Genomic DNA, 6,544 nt, shown 5'->3' on the forward strand with positions numbered 1-6,544 from the left:
AATTACGCTTAGTTACATACGAAAGATTAATTTTCGTTTCGACCACTAGATGGCACCATTTGCAAGCTCTTATTGCAATTGTAATAATACAGTGTTTCTACAATCTTCTCTTTCTCTTTCTTTCTGTATTCTCTTTGTTAAAAACTTTACTGATTTCTTTGGGAAGAAGACGAAGGGTCATCTGTGACGACTTTTTCGTCTTTCACGTTGAAAAATACGAAAGCGAAATGATGTATTCTAAATATTAACTATAATTATACGAAAATGACTCCAATAATTTTCAAATGACTTAATAGCAAAATTATAGTGTATTTTTTGCAACCATTTCTTCTCAATTTCTAGAGATAAAAAGAAATCTTTTCCGCCAGGCAATTTGTCATGTCTCATGCATGTCGATAATGATCTTTGTTCTCATTGTAGTATTAGATTTGTTTAGTTTCTTTCCCGAAACAAATCGTATCCAGTTAATATGGTTTTCCATATTTAGTTAAGGTTATGGTAGTGAAATAGGGATAGGAGTGTATAACACTATATTTTAAAAGGAATTTATTATTCTGAAAGACGATAATTAGCTTTTTCCAGATGCAATTGCAAATAAATGTAAACATTGACTTTTAAAAAAAAAACTTCATTTGTTCTGCTTTAAGACAAACAGAAAATATCGAAAATACGTAAAAATAGTTTATTAATGGAATTAGAATCTTCATAATTATTATTAATTACAATCTAAACTTTTCGGTAATATAGAAAACATTTAGCCCCAAGTTTAAATGTTGAGATATTAAGAAAATTTGAGTGCTACCTTAGAAACTGCAATTTGATTAAACTGATTGCAAGATCTCTAGAAACTGGAGTTTCTTGAGAAGGGAATGGATTAAACTTTTGACCCATCGGTGGATACACTTAATGAGTCCATTGATTATCGATACGGATTCCATCAGTGACAATCCACAGAGGGCGTTTAATAATATGTCGCGTCAATGGCCTTTATATGAAGTGGAAAAATTTTATAGAAACTCAAGCACCAGCAGAGGCGGATTTAACGGCGGGTGCACCGGGCGCGCGCCCTGGGCCCCGACTTCTGAAGGGCCCCGAAACCCCAACTTTACACTTAACGATATCTTATATAACACGAACCGAATTCGCTTATGGACTATTGGCCTTTGTGTTTACAAGAAATGGCAGTCGGACCGGAATCACCCCAACACGATAGGAATAAGAGAAGATTCTGAAAATGTATTTATGTTTTTTATATCAGTGAAGGGGAAACACATTTCCCCATAATAACGTAAAAACCAACACAATTCCAGTTATCGGCATACAGTAATCGCAAATGCAATTAGATCGAGTTTACTACCAGTTTATAACAGATTCTACTAGCAGAAACGCAACTTGTTTTTAATTGTTTAAAAACGGAAATTGTTTTTATTGTTTTATGGTAGTAACCCCTAGAAATGTGCTTTAGTAAAATGTGAGGTGTTAATAGTGTATCTCTGCCTTTACGGTGTGTTGTTTATTCAATTACTACATGCGCGGAGCTTTGTTTATGTGTATCAAGCGTGCCTCCTCATTTTGTAATAGTGCGAGCGATGAATCTGTTTAAGGACAATGCAATTGTCATATTTCCATGAAATCCTCAAGAGGAGGTAAAGTGTCATTGGAGAGGTTCTTTGTTAAAGTCGCACAAAAAGAAAGAGTCAACAGATAGCAGTGATTCCGTTAGTGACAGTGAAAGTGGTCCTACCATATATCCGATTGCTTTACGTATATTAAATTTAAATATTAAAAATATGAAAAGGTATGTATGTATTTTGTATTAATCATTTTTACAGTATATGAATATTTTCGAGTTTTGGAACAAATCAACTGGGTTTCCATGATTTCTTATGGGAAAATTCGCTTTGATATACGAGTGGTTTGGATTACGAGCACGTTTCCGGAACGAATTATGCTCGCAAACCAAGGTACCACTGTATATTGCATATTGTTGAAATTATATTAAGATAAAATTAATTCCTGTTGTTACATCAGCGCCTGGATTTTCGTAGTTTATGAATAATTTTTGAATTTAATTAATCATTAATTTATTGCACTATAACGAAAAATCTTTTCTCTAGTATTCTAATCATTCAGACTATTATGACTTTTCATTGGTAGCCTACCAATGGTAGCTAAAAAAAATGAAACGACATCTATCAGGGGCTAAAAAAAAAAGACGCCAGCAAGTTGCCAACCAACAGAAAGGAGCATTGGACAAATTTATAACTGGCGCTGGCCATTCAAGCCACCATAATTCGAGCAACAATGAAGATGAAGAACAAGGAACTTCCATCATCCAACAAAAGGAGTTAGTTCAAGTTGAAAATCAAGGTATAGAAGAAAGCAACAATGATGAAGAAGATGAAAAACCAGTTAACCGTCAACCAGGTAAAAAACCAGTCGAAAAAAGTATAGAAGAAAGTCCATTAGAAAATATTGAAACGCAAATGGAAAATATTCCATTCGAAGTTACACTAAAAGATATTGCTCTGTGGCCTAACGTTTTATCTAATGAAATGGTCGAATTTCTAATTTCAAATAAACCAAGAAATATAGGCGATATAACTACACTTAGATTGGTCTATAAACACGGTGATCGCATTTACTACAGAGGCTTGTGTAAAGACCATTTTTACAGAAAAATTTCGAATGGTGAAAAAGAAGAAAGGACGTGGCTAATTTTTTTCCGAAACAACCAAATCAATTTATTGTTACCCATGCAAAATGTTTTCGGGATCAAAGTCTAAGTTGACTATAGGGTTCCAAAATTGGAAAAATATTGGAATAACTTTGTCCGAACATGAAATGTCAAAAGAGCACATCGCTTCAATGTGTACATTATACAAGCGCTCCTCTACGTTAAATCGCGTTGACGTTCAAAATCTGCAAATTACATCGCAAAAAGAAAATTATTGGAGAGAGATTCTGCGAAGAATTGTATCCACAATAAAATTCCTCGCAAGTTTGGGCATTGCTTTTAAAGGCCATAACGAGAGTGCAACATCTTCGAGAAAAGGCAATTATTTGACTAGTTTAGAGTATTTGAGCGAATATGACGATTTTTTAAAGTTGCACTTACAAAAGTATGGAAATCAAGGTAGCGGACATGTAAATTACTTATCGCATCAGACGTGTGATGAACTTTTGCAAATAATTGCCGATTATCTTAGTGCACACATTGTGGAGGAAATGAAATGCGCAAAATATTATAGTATTATTTTAGATTCTACACCCGATGTTGCGCATGTGGATCAACTTACTTTTGTAGTGCGCTATTTATCAGAAAATGGGAATGTTAAAGAAAGATTTTTAAAGTTCTTCCCTAAGAAAGACACGATGCGGAGTATCTAGAAGAGACAGTTTTATCTACCTTGCAAAATTGGCCAGTAGATATAAAATATTGCCGTGGACAATCGTACGACAATGCAGCAAATATGTCGGCCAAGTACAATGGTCTGCAAACAAGAATAAGATAACATGCTCCATCAGCAACGTTTATTCCGTGCTCCAGTCATTCACTTAATTTAGTTGGTTATATTGCTGCAGGGAGTTGTAGTAATGCTTCCAGATATTTTTTATTCGTGCAAAATTTGTTTGTTTTTTTCCTCCGCATCAACGTTTCGATGGAACCTGTTATGCAATAAATTGGATAAAGGTTCTTATACATTAAAGAAATTGTCAGATACAAGGTGGTCTGCTAGGGCCGATGCAGTTTTAGCGTTAAAATGTGGCTACAAAAATATAAAAGAGGCATTAGATGAGATATGCAATTCCACAAAAGAAAAAAAAAATTGCTGTTATTGAAGCAAAATCATTACTTAAAGAAATGAATGATTATGAAACTGCTGCAATGACAGTCCTATGGAATAAAATTTTGCAAAGAATCGATGCAACGAGTAAATCTTTGCAATCTATTGACTGCACAATTGTTAAAGGTGCGTCATTATTAAAACGTCTAGAAATTTTTATTAATGAAAACATAAGACATAATTTCAACGAAATCGAATCAGAAGTTAAAGAACTAACAGATAAAACATTTGAAGATGATCCCGAGCGAACATCTACAGAAAATCGAAAGGAATTTTTTTTACATAATGTACTCTACGTAATTATTATTATTATTATTATTATTAATAATAATAACATTTAACAGCAGAACTGAACAGACGCGGAAAAATCTATGAAAATGTTAAGTAATTTTTAGAGTTTTTTTCCTGTTTACATTGTGTGTAGAAGAAAAGAAAAAATGCGTTAATAATTTAATAGAAATTTATAAAGATGACCTTGATTCCAACAATTTTAAAGATGAGTTGGAACAGTTTTTAATCTATTTAGATGAAGAAGACAAGCGATCAATTAATAATATATACAAAAAAGCATTAGATATGAAAGCAACTTTTCCAAATGTGGAAATTATTTTGAAAATTTTGTTAACCATGCCAATTTCAAACACATCGGAGGAACGCTCATTTTCTTGTCTAAAAAGAGTAAAAAATTATCTAAGAAAATCAGTTTCAGAGGAAAGACTAAATAATATGGCTATTTTATATATAGAGAGCGATTTACTTAAAATTACTGATTGTGATGAGATAGTTAATAAGTTTGCAAAACGAAAAGCAAGAAAAAATTTATTTAAATATTTTCACATTTGTAATTTTAATTTCAAGTAAAATTCTATGATTTTTTTTGTTCAAATTTCTGATTGTCACTCCTATTATACGTATACCATCATTAATTATACTCTTACATATGTTCAGCTATTAGTTCAAAACTTTGTGATTATTATTATGCTATTATTAATTATATTATACATATATTATATTCAAATTTTATTGGAAATAAAACATTAATAGTACATAATATTTTTTATTAATTTAAAAAAATAGTTAACATGTACTTTTTTTTTTCCCTGTCTCTCTCTTTTTTTTTTTTTAAGGGGCCCAAAATTGTCTTCTGCGCCCGGGGCCTCAACCTACCTTAATCCGCTTCTGAGCACCAGATGTTAAAGATATGATTGAGTTTTGCATATGGGCCTTCTGAGTTAGCTTTCAGTTTAGTGTCTACTGCCTTTTGTAATTGGGTCACCAGTTTCCTCTCTGGTTGCTGATTACATGCGATGGTAAATAACTTTCTGTCCTCTAACCTGAAATATCCCGAGGTAACTATCTTCCTCTTTACTATTTGATAAAGCTCCCTCCACAAACAACTGCATCCGTCTTTAAAATTTCGGAATTCGCTCCTTAATTTAATGCCAATCTCGAGGTTATTCTACTTGAGAAGCTAGATAACGTATGTACTGTGGAAAGGACATTACTAAATATTAAAAGGACATAACCAAAGTGTGGATCATAGGAGGGGAGAAGATGAAGTTTTTATTTTCATTTACGAAATCAGTCAGAAAGATTATAACGCAGCAGTAGATTTGAACTCAGAACTTAACGTGCTGTTAAAACAACAGGAAACGACAGAGTTGTTATTGCAGAAGATGAGAATACGATTAGTATGAACGAACTATTTCAGAAGGTGATACATTGGCGAATGCGAGTCTTATTCGATATTGGGCAAACCGCGAAGGGAGAAAGGAGAGGCTGACCTGCATAATAAACTGAGAAGTGGTCGTCCTTCCACTATAGTGACGCCAAGACACTGCTGCGTCAATGACCTTATTCTATATTACTTGTGCTCCTGTGACACAGCTAGCGAGGTTCGCTTGCTGCATATCATCATAGGGAATTGGCCCATCATTCTGAACCGCAGTCCAAGAAACTATTAGTGGGTTGTTTTGGACTAAGGCCATGAGGGGTCAAATATATTATGTGGGTGAACTATGTGTGCCGTTTAGCCAGGGGGAACTATGCAATCCTGCCCCAACATCGACTAATTCTTTGAGATAGGATTCGGGCACAGGCCGATGATCATTAGAATTGGCCTCAGTTTCTCCAATGCCGAAGAAATTCAAGATGGCATCGTCAGTAGGGGGAAAGTCATGTCCACAGCATTTTTGGGATGAGAAAGGCATGTTTATTGTAGAATTCTTTCTTTTCAGGGAGTAAGGTGAACTCCGATTACTATGTGATTACATTATGAAAATTAAAAGCACTTGATGAATTCTTCCCACCAGAGAAATGTCTGAAGGAATGTCTTTTCATGTCAGTTTTAGCTGCACACAAGTCTACGCTCTGCTGTATAAAACAGTAGTGTGTAGATAAAAATACTGTTTATTTAATTAAAGTTAGACTATTCCTTTAACTGTTTAAAGGCATGTTATCCTCTTTGAGGATAACATGCCTTGATTTTTAACTTTCTAAAAAATTATTCTTAATGTTTACTGTATACAGAATCCTGCGAAAATTGAAAATCAACGGGTAACCAAATTTTCGAATCCGTGGACTGGAATGACTGAAATTTCAAGGACTCAGCATAGAAGTTGATTCCTTGAAATTCAAATCAATAATGACACGACATTCTCTGACCTTCATGCTCCCAGAAATTATGAGAACAGTTA

This window comes from Mastigoproctus giganteus, chromosome 3 (assembly GCF_048544385.1).
Source record: "Mastigoproctus giganteus isolate SK-2022 chromosome 3, ASM4854438v1, whole genome shotgun sequence".
NCBI classification, from domain to species: Eukaryota; Metazoa; Arthropoda; class Arachnida; order Uropygi; family Thelyphonidae; genus Mastigoproctus; species Mastigoproctus giganteus.